The 12,647-nt window shown below is 48.4% G+C and overlaps 1 protein-coding gene and 1 long non-coding RNA gene across 2 annotated transcripts in view; one reads left to right on the top strand and one right to left on the bottom strand.

Moving 5' to 3' along the window:
- LOC142290995 (uncharacterized) overlaps positions 1-12,647 on the bottom strand; it is a 115,449-nt gene that overhangs the window by 88,337 nt on the left and 14,465 nt on the right. Inside the window, exon 2 of the long non-coding RNA XR_012750424.1 lies at positions 3,020-3,189. This is a non-coding gene — a long non-coding RNA (uncharacterized LOC142290995). The remainder of the gene's footprint in view (positions 1-3,019; positions 3,190-12,647) is intronic.
- The window catches only part of PIR (pirin), an 85,392-nt gene continuing 79,108 nt past the window's right edge, over positions 6,364-12,647 (top strand). Inside the window, exon 1 of the mRNA XM_075335160.1 lies at positions 6,364-6,656. The gene's annotated coding sequence lies outside the window, so the exon portion shown is untranslated. The remainder of the gene's footprint in view (positions 6,657-12,647) is intronic.

Here is a 12,647-nt window from a genome sequence, read left to right as displayed (position 1 = left end):
ATGCATGTCCGTTATCTGCACGGAGCACGCACACGTGGACACAATGAAAGTCTATGGGTATGTGCACACACGTTAGTAAACACGTATGCATATACCTATAGTCCGTGTCCGTTTGGTGTTTTTATTTCTAGTGATGTCGGCTATTCTTTCTATTTCTGTGTATGTCGGTCAATCTCCCTGAGTCCGTCGGTCAGTCTCTCTGTCTCTCTGTCGGTCTCTCTGTCTGTCTGTCCCTCTCTCACAGTCTGTCGGTCAGTTTCCCCCCCTCTCTCATACTTACCGTTCCCCTATCTCCGGCGCAGCGCTGCACGGCATTCACACTGCTGCGGCGGCTTTTACTATTTTGAAAAAGCCGGCCGCTCATTAAACAATCTCCTATTCCCTGCTTTCCCCGCCCACCGGCGCCTATGATTGGTTACAGTGAGACACGCCCCCACGCTGAGTGACAGGTGTCACACTGCACCCAATCACAGCAGCCGGTGGGCGTGTCTATACTGTGCAGTAAAATAAATAAATAAATAATTAAAAAAAAACGGCGTGCGGTTCCCCCCAATTTTAATGCCAGCCAGATAAAGCCATACGGCTGAAGGCTGGTATTCTCAGGATGGGGAGCTCCACGTTATGGGGAGCCCCCCACCCTAACAATATCAGTCAGCAGCCGCCCAGAATTGCCGCATACATTATATGCGACAGTTCTGGGGCTGTACCCGGCTCTTGCCGATTTGCCCTGGTGCCGTTGGCAAATCGGGGTAATAAGGAGTTATTGGCAGCCCATAGCTGCCAATAAGTCCTAGATTAATCATGTCAGGCGTCTATGAGACACCTTCCATGAGTAATCTGTAAGTTACAGTAAAAAAACACACACACCCGAAAAAATCCTTTATTTGAAATAAAAAACACACACAAATTCCCTCATTACCAATTTATTAACCCCGACAAACCCTCCATGTCCGGCGTACTCCACGGACCTCCAGCGTCGCGTCCAGCTCTGCTGCATGGAGGTGACAGGAGCAGCAGAAGACACCGCCGCTCCGGTCACCTCCACACAGCAAATGAGATGAGTAGCGCGATCAGCTGCTGTCACTGAGGTTACCCGCGGCCACCGCTGGATCCAGCGGTGGCCGCGAGTTACCTGACTGACAGCAGCTGATCGCGCTACTCACCTCATTTGCTGTGTGGAGGTGACCGGAGCGGCGGTGTCTTCTGCTGCTCCTGTCACCTCCATGCAGCAGAGCTGGACGCGACGCTGGAGGTCCGTGGAGTACGCCGGACATGGAGGGTTTGTCGGGGTTAATAAATTGGTAATGAGGGAATTTGTGTGTGTTTTTTATTTCAAATAAAGGATTTTTTCGGGTGTGTGTGTTTTTTTACTGTAACTTACAGATTAATCATGGAAGGTGTCTCATAGACGCCTGACATGATTAATCTAGGACTTATTGGCAGCTATGGGCTGCCATTAACTCCTTATTACCCCGATTTGCCAACGGCACCAGGGCAAATCGGGAAGAGCCGGGTACAGCCCCAGAACTGTCGCATATAATGTATGCGGCAATTCTGGGCGGCTGCTGACTGATATTGTTAGGGTGGGGGGCTCCCCATAACGTGGAGCTCCCCATCCTGAGAATACCAGCCTTCAGCCGTATGGCTTTATCTGGCTGGCATTAAAATTGGGGGGAACCGCACGCCGTTTTTTTTTAATTATTTATTTATTTATTTTACTGCACAGTATAGACACGCCCACCGGCTGCTGTGATTGGGTGCAGTGTGACACCTGTCACTCAGCGTGGGGGCGTGTCTCACTGTAACCAATCATAGGCGCCGGTGGGCGGGGAAAGCAGGGAATAGGAGATTGTTTAATGAGCGGCCGGCTTTTTCAAAATAGTAAAAGCCGCCGCAGCCGTGTGAATGCCGTGCAGCGCCGGTGATCGGGGATCGGTGAGTATGAGAGAGGGGGGGACACTTCAGTCAATCGGGGGATTAGCGGTCACCGGTGAATCCTTCACAGGTGACCGCTAATCAGTACTCGACACAGACAGAGCCGCGGTATGAGGATGAAGTCGGGTGAAGTTCACCCGAGTTCATTCTCATCGCGCAACTCTGTCTGCTGTCAGCCGACATTTATAAACGACATTGTGCATCACACACACGGACATTACACACGGACATTACACGTACACATACACGTTAATTCCACACGCACACACGGACGTTCTGCACACAAACACGGCTAGCATACGCAATTCACACAGGTGCCACACGGACCATAAAAACGGACACAAAAACGGGACACGGACCCGAAAAACGGCCTGTAACACACGTGCGTGTTTTTCACGGACGTGTGAAGGGGGCCTGAAAGTGAGTAAAAACCCTGAAAGACTTAGCTGCTTGTGTGTGAGTTCTTCTGCGACCTGTGGTTCTACACACTTACACTGGGCCCTGGGGCCAGCCTCACTCTCGGGAGGCCACAACAATTGAGTGCATCTACCATCAGCCCCAGGCATTCCCTAAAGTGCAGTAGCCGTCACCCCCTGACCGCAATTACCCAGAGTGGCGTCATGAATCCCATAGAAGTTAACCTGACCTACCCGTAGCCAGAAGATTCCCTGCACAGTGGCGTCCCCGAGCAGGATCAGCGCTCCTGGGGCGGCACATAAACACGGTGACCCGGCAGGATTTAAAGTAGAGAAAGGCATCAAACAAGGCTGCCTCCTGTCACCATTTCTCTTCAATTCATATGCACAAGCTATTTTTAGGAAGGCTGGACTTGCTGAAACAGAAGAAGGAATCAAAATTGCTGGACGAATCATCAAGAATCTTAAATATGCAGATGATACAACATTGATAGCAACAAGTATAGATGGAATGAAGGTCTTATCATGGAGTGTCAAAATGGAAAGCTCAAAAATGGGACTTTTACTAAATACAAAGAAGGCAAAGATATTGACTACAGTCAGGTATGACTAGAAAACATCTGAGATAGACGGCGACGAAATAGAAGTTTTAAAAGACTTTAACTTACTTGTATCAATGATCACTCAAGATACAGCAATGACACCGGAAGCCAAAAGGAGAATAGTGATGGGCGAATCATCAATGAAGTCACTGGACAAGGTCCTCAAATCGAGGAACATTTCACTGGTGATGAAGAGACAGTCTGGTCTTTTGTGTAGTCACATATGGATGCGAAACCTGTACAATACAGAAACAAGACAGAAGAAGAATCAACACCTTTGAAATGTAACGCTGGAGAAGGATTTTATCCATACTGTTACGTCACCACTGGAGTCCGCTCCATCGACTTCTACTCCGATCGCCAGGCGATGCCGTGTTCCTGCCGTGGATAGTGCTGGTGATGGGAGAGGAGTCGATGCCAGCGGCGCCGGTGGGCGCAGGCTCCGCTCATCCACTGGTCTGGGTTTCCTGGGGATCTGCAGTGCCACTAGCTGACTGTAGGTGGCGGGTATCTCCCAGCTGAACTAGCATTCAGCTACAGCTTATGGGAAGATCCCACACCATTTTTAAGCCCCTCCTGTCTACTGACCTCTGCCAGAGATAGTTCTGAAAATTCTGGCCCCTGTTTCGTCCTGTTCTGTGATTTCGTGTGCTGATTACCGCTTGTTTCCTGACTACCTTCCTGCCTGCTGTTTTTATACCTCAATGCCCGATCCGGTTTTGGCCTCTGCTTGTTTCTGATTACGTCATTACCTGACGATTCTATCCCTTTCTGCAATTCCTGGTTTGACCCTGCCTGACGACTACTCTCTCAGACTGCAGCCTTCCACAGGTAGTGATCTCCAGGGCCCTGTGTAATTCCAAATCCCTGTATAGGGATTAAAGGGTTTCAGGGTTCTGGGGGTCCTGCTTGGTGAATGGCTTCCCTCTAGCCTGTCCATTACAGCCCATCTGAGTCTGTCTGAGTCTCCAGGCAGGCGTTACACATACCATGGATGGCAAGAAGAACAAACAAATCTATTTTGAAACAAATCAAACCAAACATGTCACTCGAAGCAAGAATCACCAAGCTACGGCTTGCCTACTTTGCACATGTCCTACAAAGAGAGCAATCACTGGAGAAGGACATCATAGTTGGCAACATAAAAGGAACAAGGCAACGAGGAAAACCAGCAACCCGATGGCTTGACAGTATTAAGATAATGGTGGAGAAGATCCTGGTGGACTTATCTAGGCTTGCACAATATCAATCTTCCTACAGAGCATCATCCATCAAGTCGCCATGGCTTGAGATTGAGCTGAAGGCCGTTAAATAAAGAAACACATAGAAATCATGAGCCCTATAGCAAAAGTTCTAATTGTGCCGCCCCCCCTAAAAAAAAATAAGTTACTATTCGGTTGAGTCACATAATTGCATATGTCACAACTTTTCAGCCCTTTCAAAGTAATTCTCCTATTTTAGCCCCTAGAATCCTCTTTCATTGCATTCAAAGTATAATGCCAACAAAAGTGCCCCACAAATACTATATGATATCTCATAATGAATTCCTCCACAGTATCCTGCACAAGCATAGGATGATGACCCTACTGTATACCCCCCTCACCTACCCCAACAAAGTACGGTCAGTTCATTACAGTATAATCCCCAACCGTGACCCCCACACAGCCCTCCATGTAGTATAATGGACCTACATAGAGTATAATAGCTTCTACACTACTCCACATTGCACAAAGGGTCTCACTAGTCCTGGAAACAGTATACTCACACCCACAGAGCCTTTCCCACAGTATGATGGAATCCACACAATCCTTCATACTGCATAATTGCTTGCATACAATATAATGGCCCTCAAATAGACCTCCATAAAGTATAAAGGTTCCCTCATAGCCCTTCAAATATTATAATGGCCCTGACATAGCCTTCTATATAGTAAAATGGACCCCATGTTACCTTCAATGTAGCATAATGCATCCTCCATAGTCCTCCGTATGGTATAATGGACCCCGCATAGTCCTCCATATACTGTAGTATAATGCATTCCCCATAGTCCTCCATATAATATAATGCACCTGACTTAGTCCTCCTTTTAATATAATGCACCCTCCATAGTTCTCCTTATGATATAATGCACCCTCGATAGTCCTCCATATAGTATAATGCACCGTCCATAGTCCTCCATATAGTATAATGCACCCCCTAAGTTCTCCATACAGTATAATGCCCATCCCATAGTCCTTCATAGAGTATAATTGTCACCCCATAGTCCTCTACATACCGTAGTATAATGCACTCCCCATAGTCATCCAATATAATTCACCCTCCAGAGTTCTCCACATAGTATAATACACTTCCATATATTTTGGACTCCCTATAGTCCTCCATATAATATAATGCACCCTCCATAGTCCTCCACATAGTATAAAATAACTGTATATACTGGACACCCCATAGTCCTTCATATAGTATAATGGCATTTGAGTACCCACAGATTTAAAAATAAATGCTCACCTCTCTGTCCCCTGCAGCCCTGGTCTCAGTAGGGGGATAAGGTGACGTCATTGTCCCGCTGCACTGAGCTGTCAGATTTCAGACCAACAGGAGAATGATGAAGGAGGGAATGGACAGAGGAGCGCAGCCTCGTTCCTCAATTGCTTTCCATTGTATACTGTTGAAAGTGTGATGCCAGGCGGGGGTGGTTGGGGATGCTTTAGTGTTGGCAAGGGCACAAGGCCCCATAGTTTCCATGGGGTCTGCCACCATTGGTGGGACAGCATATGGGAGGCATCAGTGACCTGTCAACACTGCAATGAACAGAGAAGTTTTGTGATTTAGTTTTTCATACGTCAAAATCACTGGTTTCAACAGTCATTCTGTGCTGAGTCCCCTAAACAGTTAAACATAGCATTACAACCATCTTCTACCCCAATCTGATCCCATCCAGGATGCAGGCAGCTGACTAGCTTTGTATACTCGGTTACCATAGTGACCTGGGATATTTCTCTCTCATTGGCTCCTTTGACCATCAATCACAGAGAGGAGGGACTTCCTGTGTTCTGCAGCAGCTGCAGCTCCCTCTCTATATAGCGCCCTCTATATTATACGCAGGTCTCCTATATGCATCAGTCTTGCTAATTCTGTCCAGACCTGGATGGAATGTTCTATTAACTCTTTCCATACCAGAATTCTATAGAGAATGTCGATGTAATCCCACTCATGTAAACCTTGGGGCCATCAGCCCTGGATAGGAAACAGTTAAAGCAGACTAACTGCTGTATGGGATTCTTAACCCTATCATTTCCAGAGTGCACAGACAACTCCAGTCCTCAAGGACCACCAACAAGTGCACGGTATTCAGGATTTCCTTGGTATTGCACAGATATTGACAGGCAGCAGCGGCTGCACATTAGAGGAGGTGGCGCTGTGTTTAGCCTGACATGACCCCCTGTTTACTTCCTGGGGATTCAGACTCACAGAGCAATCCCAATGACTACACCCCATGATCCTCCTGTACAGACACTCTTGAATTGTGCTGCCTGATAATGAGCAGCAGGAGGCAGGCACTGTCCTATAGTGTTATTATTGCTGACAGCTCCACCGCTGTGCACTATTTCTGCTGAATCATGGTGATCATGTCCTCACAGCCCTTATAGAAAGCTGCGATCCGCTGCACCGCCTCACTGTGTCCGCGCCGCCCCGAGAGCAGGTAAGGGAGGATGCCCTTCTATGCTAACAATCTTACAGTGTCTCTACTTACTTTCTCTCTCCAGACTGTATTGTGCACATTGTAAACTTTCTTAGGAGTTTCTGTTTTATCTAGATTTGTCTATAACCTGACATCATGCTTTACCAGTAAGGATATAGCCATAATGGGGCTGTAATTCTGATTTAAAGGGAATCTGTCACCAGGTTTTTGCTCCCTCATCTGAGAGCAGCATAATATAGAGACAGAGACCCTGATTCCAGCGATGTGTCACTTACTGAGCTGTTTGCTGTCATTTGGATATAATCAATGTATACTCTGCAGCAGATCTAGCAGTTATACAGAGATTATGAATATGCTGGACTACCTGCAGCACGCCAAGTAGTCCTGTAATGATAATCTCCTGCTGATTAATCCGTGATCTCATCAAAACTACTCTAAGCAGCCCAGTAAGTGACACCTCGCTGGAATCATGATCTTTGCCCCTACATTATGCTGCTCTCAGATTAGGTGGCAAAAACCTGGTGACAGATTTCCTTTTAATATGTACCTGTAGTGAAGAAATCCACAGCCTTGTTGTTGCTTAAAGAGGTTGTCCACTACTTTCTCACTGATGGCCTATCCTTAGGTGGGCTTTGCACGTTGCGACATTGCAAACCGATTGTAGTGATGCCGAGCGCGATAGTTCCCGCCCCCGTTGCAGGTACGATATCTTGTGATAGCTGGCGTAGCGAACATTATCGCTACGCCAGCTTCACACGCACTCACCTGCCCTGCGACCGTCACTCTGGCCGGCGACCCACCTCCTTCCTAAGGGGGCGGGTCGTGCGGCGTCATAGCGACGTCACACGGCAGGCGGCCAATAGCGGCGGTGGGGCGGAGATGAGCGGGATGTAAACATCCCGCCCACCTCCTTCCTTCCTTCCGCATAGCCGCCGCCGGCAGGTAAGGAGATGTTCCTTGTTCCTGCGGCTTCATACACAGCGATGTGTGCTGCCGCAGGAACGAGGAACTACATCGTACCTGTCGCTGCAACATAATTATGAAAAAGTCGGAGCCTGCAACGATGATACGATAACGACGCTTTTGCGCTCGTTAATCGTATCATCTAGGATTTACACACAACGATGTTGAAAGTGACGCCGGATGTGCGTCACTTTCGATTTGACCCCACCGACATCGCACGTGTGATGTTACAACGTGCAAAGCCGCCCTTAGGATAGGTCATCAATGTCTGATGTGCCAGTGCCAGGGTCTGACACCCGGCAGTACCAGGCGGCCAGAAATGTTCCGTTCCAGAGCTGCTCGGTCTTCTGATAGCGGCCGAGTACTGCACATTCACCTCCTATTAAAATCAGTAGAATGCAGGTGTGCAGGACCTCGGCCGATCAAACATTGATCACCTATCCTAAGGGGTACTTTGCACGCTGCGACATCGCAAGCCGATGCTGCGATGCCGAGCGCGATAGTCCCCGTCGCAGCTGCAATATCCTTGTGAGAGCTGCCGTAGCGAACATTATCGCTACGGCAGCTTCACATGGACTCAACTGTCCTGGGACGTCGCTCTGGCCGGCGACCCACCTCCTTCGTAAGGGTGTGGGTTGTATGGCGTCACTGCGACGTCACACGGCAGGCGGCCAATAGGAGCAGAGGGGCGGAGATGAGCGGGATGTAAACATCCCGCCCACCTTCTCCCGTCCGCATATCCTACGGGAGCCGCGGTGATGCCGGTAGGAGATGTTCCTCGCTCCTGCGGCTTGACACACAGCGATGTGTGCTGCCGCAGGAGCGAGGAACAACATCGGACCATCGCGTCAGCGTAATCATGGATTACGCCGACGCTGCACCGATGATACGATTACGACGCTTTTGCGCTCGTTAATCGTATCATCTAGGCTTTACACACTACGATGTCGCATGCGATGCCGGATGTGCGTCACTTTCAATTTGACCCCACCCACATCGCACCTGCGATGTCATAGTGTGCAAAGTACCCCTAAGGGTATGCCATCAATGTAAAAGTAGTGGACAAGCTCTTTAATCCACGGTAGATGTTTAGGCGCAATAAGATTTTTGTGCATCGGGGCAGGACTGTTAGGGTCTTCGGCTCCTCTGTGGCCCCTCTGCATTTGTATGAGCTTCCTCTTTTGAAGTTTGTGCCAGCATTACCCCTGCTATGGGCAGCGCTTCCACACATTCGTCTTGCAGTGGTCTTCAGTACAATGTCGCCGGTGGCTTCACATGCAGTCAATGATGAGCCAAGAACTCCGTCGGCGCCATAATGATGAAGACCACCAGAGGTCAATCTGGGAATGAACCACCACCGGCGCCAATTTAAAAAAGACTGCTGGGAGATGAATGTGTGCAAGCGCTGCCTGCAGCAAGATTGGTGCTGATGTGAACATTTAAAGAAAAAAATAAATAAATAAAACAATGCACATACAAGCACAGGGGGCTGCGGCAGAGCCAATGACCCTACCCATAGTCAGACCCCAATGCATGAAAAGGACATTGCACCAAAACTGCTAACATGAATTAAACAACAACCAAGCTGCAGAGGTACAGTATGTGTTCATTCAGTATAAAAGCTCCATTATGGCCATATCTTTACCTTAAAAGGAATCTGTCAGGTCCAATATGCACCCAGAACCACGAGCAGTTCTAGGTGCATATTCCTCAGTGGACACAACATTGTTGGTTATAAGTGACTAAAGTCCGCTTTACACGCAGCAATATCGCTAAAGCGATCTCGTTGCAGTCACGGAATTTGTGACGCACATCCGGTCGCTTTAGCGATGTCGTTGCGTGTGACACCTATGAGCGATTTTGCATCGTCGCAAAAACGTGCAAAATCGGTCATCGATGACATGGGGGTTCATTCTCGAATATCGTTGCTGCTGCAGTAACGATGTAGTTCATCGTTCCTGGGGCAGCACACATCTCTCCGTGTGACACCGCAGGAACGAGGAACCTCACCTTACCTGCGGCCGGCCGCAATGAGGAAGGAAGGAGGTGGGCGGGATGTTACGTCCCGCTCATCTCCGCCCCTCTGCTTCTATTGGGCAGCCGCTTAGTGGCGTTTCGCCGGTCACAGCGACGTCGCTAGGCAGGTAAGTAGTGTGACGCGTCTGGGCGATGTTGTGCGCCACAGGCAGCGATTTGCCCGTGTCGCACAACCGATGGGGGTGGGTACCCACGCTAGTGAGATCGCTACCAATATCGCAGCGTGTAAAGCGGCCTTTAGGGACAAAATATCGAACTGGTGGAGGAAGGTTGAACTAGATGGACCTAGGTCTTTTTTCAACCTAAGTAACTATGTAATATATTGCTAATCCCTGCCTAACCGTCCTTGTATCTAGTAGCATAGATAAAGAAATCTTTAGAAAAAGTATTTCTAAACATTTTACCGTATGCTAAAGAGCGAGGGGACTAGTCTCCTGGGAGTTGCTTCCCTTGCTAGTCACCCCAATTGGCATGTTATTACTTTCTTGGGCATGCTATCATGCTAATGAATACGCAGCGTCACAGGATGATCTCACTCATCTCTCCGCCGCCCGACACTGGATTTCGGTTCAGTGCACATAACCCCGGAGTTTGGGTCATGCGCACTATGAAGCAGTATATACGCGTCTTGGCTTCAAACTGTTGACTTTGACCAGCAGTTGGTACATGCATCACAGACCGCGACCCATCAATGCATGAATGCAGCAAAAAACTGATAGAAATAAGTGAAGTGATTCGCAAGATCCTGGTCCAGCAGCCGTGTTAGGTTTCCGTGTCCATTAGACAGGAGTTGTGCATACCGCCAGCAGCATGCTGGAATCCCTGGCACCTCTTCTTCTGTGTGGTACGCTCGGCATACATTATGTATTCATCATGCCACAACAACACCAGGACTACTCAACAGAAGAGGTGCTGGGGAGTCCAGGAAGAAGTCCATTGGGCTCCTACGCATCAACCACGGAAGATGTGGCTGATCAGGATCCTGACAAATGATTCGCTCATCTCTACAAACTGACATTGGTTTCTGCACAATGTGCAACATATATAATTACTCATGCTATGTCTGTTAGGGTAGGTGCCTAAGATGAGTTTTCCTCGCGTTCTAGATGCAGCGTCATTTCTCTTGCGTAGACACTGTCTTTTGTGGGAGAACGCTGTCTGTACCCACGGTCAGGGTTACTGACAGCGGATTTTTGATGTGCTCTCATGCTCACAGCACTTGCGTCTCTTCAATAATAAATTGACATGTCAGCTTACGGAGTGTCTAATAAAAGCCCAGTGGGCAGGGGATTCCTATTAATCTCGTCCCCTGTGCCTGTATTGTACAACGCAGCGCTATGGACACAGCGAAGAAACTCTGCTTCCAAAACGCTGCTAACACTGATTGTGGGCACGAGGCCTAAGGGTTCATTCAGGCATCCAAGCACATCAGTCTGATCTCTGACCACAATGTACAGACTGGCAGGGGATCTCCCAACTGAAGCATGATGGCTTTATATATTCCTATGAGGCTGTGATGTTGGGAGACCCGCAGCCATGCATTGTGGTCCGAGATTAGACTGATGTGCACGGACATCTAAATGAGCCCTAATGATATACATGTGTCATTCCTAACCTGTAACACAACTGGCACTAGATGACAGGTTTGCAGTTGTGTCTGGTGCGGTTTATGCTTTATATTTTTGTATTAGAATGTATCTGATTTGTACTGTGAGATATTGGAGCAGAACCTGGACACATCTTTTTGTGTATATTACACATGTGTTTACTATTAGAGCTTCGGTAGAAATTACTCAAGTTTCTGAATTGGATGAATAACACAAAAGGCCTCCATTCTTTAAGGCTAGTTTCACACTTGCGTTTTTTTCCTTCAGTCGCAATCCGCCGTTTTGGAAAACAGCGGAATTTGTTAACGGATTCCGCTGCTTCCCATAGATTTGTATGGACGACGCATTGCGACTGATGACCCTGCGTTGCATCCGCCGGACAGAAAGAACGCAGCATGTAGTGTTTTTCTGCGCTTCCCTGAGGGTCAAAAAATCGCAATGTGCAGGATTCCGTATGCGTCCGTCATTTTTATAATGGAAGCCTATGGTGTCGGAATCCGTCATTTGACGGATTCCTGTGACGCATCCGTTTTTACACAACTGCGCATGCTCAGTTGAGTAATTGTTGAAAAAAAAGCTACAACGGATTCCGTTGTTTTGCAGCATCCGTCGCATCAGTTGTGCCACTATATGCAACGCATCCGTTACATCCGTCACACAACACAAAGTGAGGGATGCCGCACAACACAAGTGTGAAACTAGCCTAACTGATCTTTTGCGTACGAGTCTATAATGAAGGGCGTGTAGGTAGAAGACACACCGAATCCATTCAGAAGCGCAGGCCACAAAATGAGTGTGGCACATCTTATCAGTGGCACGCTCCTTCAAATGTAACTCCTGTTAGAACTGGAGTAACGTTTGTGGTGTAAGGGACTCCTCCATTTTTTTATTAATTTGAGGGTGGTCGTTACCTCACCACATGCTGCCTCCTTCCAGTGCCATACAATTTGGTAAGGCTACTTTCACACATCCGGTTTGAGCACTGCGGCTGAATCCGGCTGTGAAAACTATGCAACGGATGCGGCGAAAACACCGCATCCTTTGCATAAGTTTTTACATGCGGCCCGTCCGGTTTTTTCCAGTTGCGGCATGCTACTGAGCATGCGCAGTGGAAAAAACCGCATGCGGCGAGCGGATGCGTTTTTTTCCGCATCGCGCCGCATCCAGCCTCCATAGGTATGCATTGAAAAATGCGCCGCAGCGGCCGGATGCGGCGCGATGCGGTATTTTTTGCCGGAGCAAAAAACGTTGCAGGGAACGTTCGATCCGGCCGCCGCATCGGCTAAATCTGCCTCATGCGGCAAAAACCGGACCGAACGCAAGCCCCTGCGGCACAATACGGCACTAATGTAAGTCTATGCAAAAAAACCCGCAACCGGCGTTA

This window comes from Anomaloglossus baeobatrachus, chromosome 2 (assembly GCF_048569485.1).
Source record: "Anomaloglossus baeobatrachus isolate aAnoBae1 chromosome 2, aAnoBae1.hap1, whole genome shotgun sequence".
Taxonomy (NCBI): Eukaryota; Metazoa; Chordata; class Amphibia; order Anura; family Aromobatidae; genus Anomaloglossus; species Anomaloglossus baeobatrachus.
This window is presented reverse-complemented; position numbering and strand designations above follow the sequence as displayed.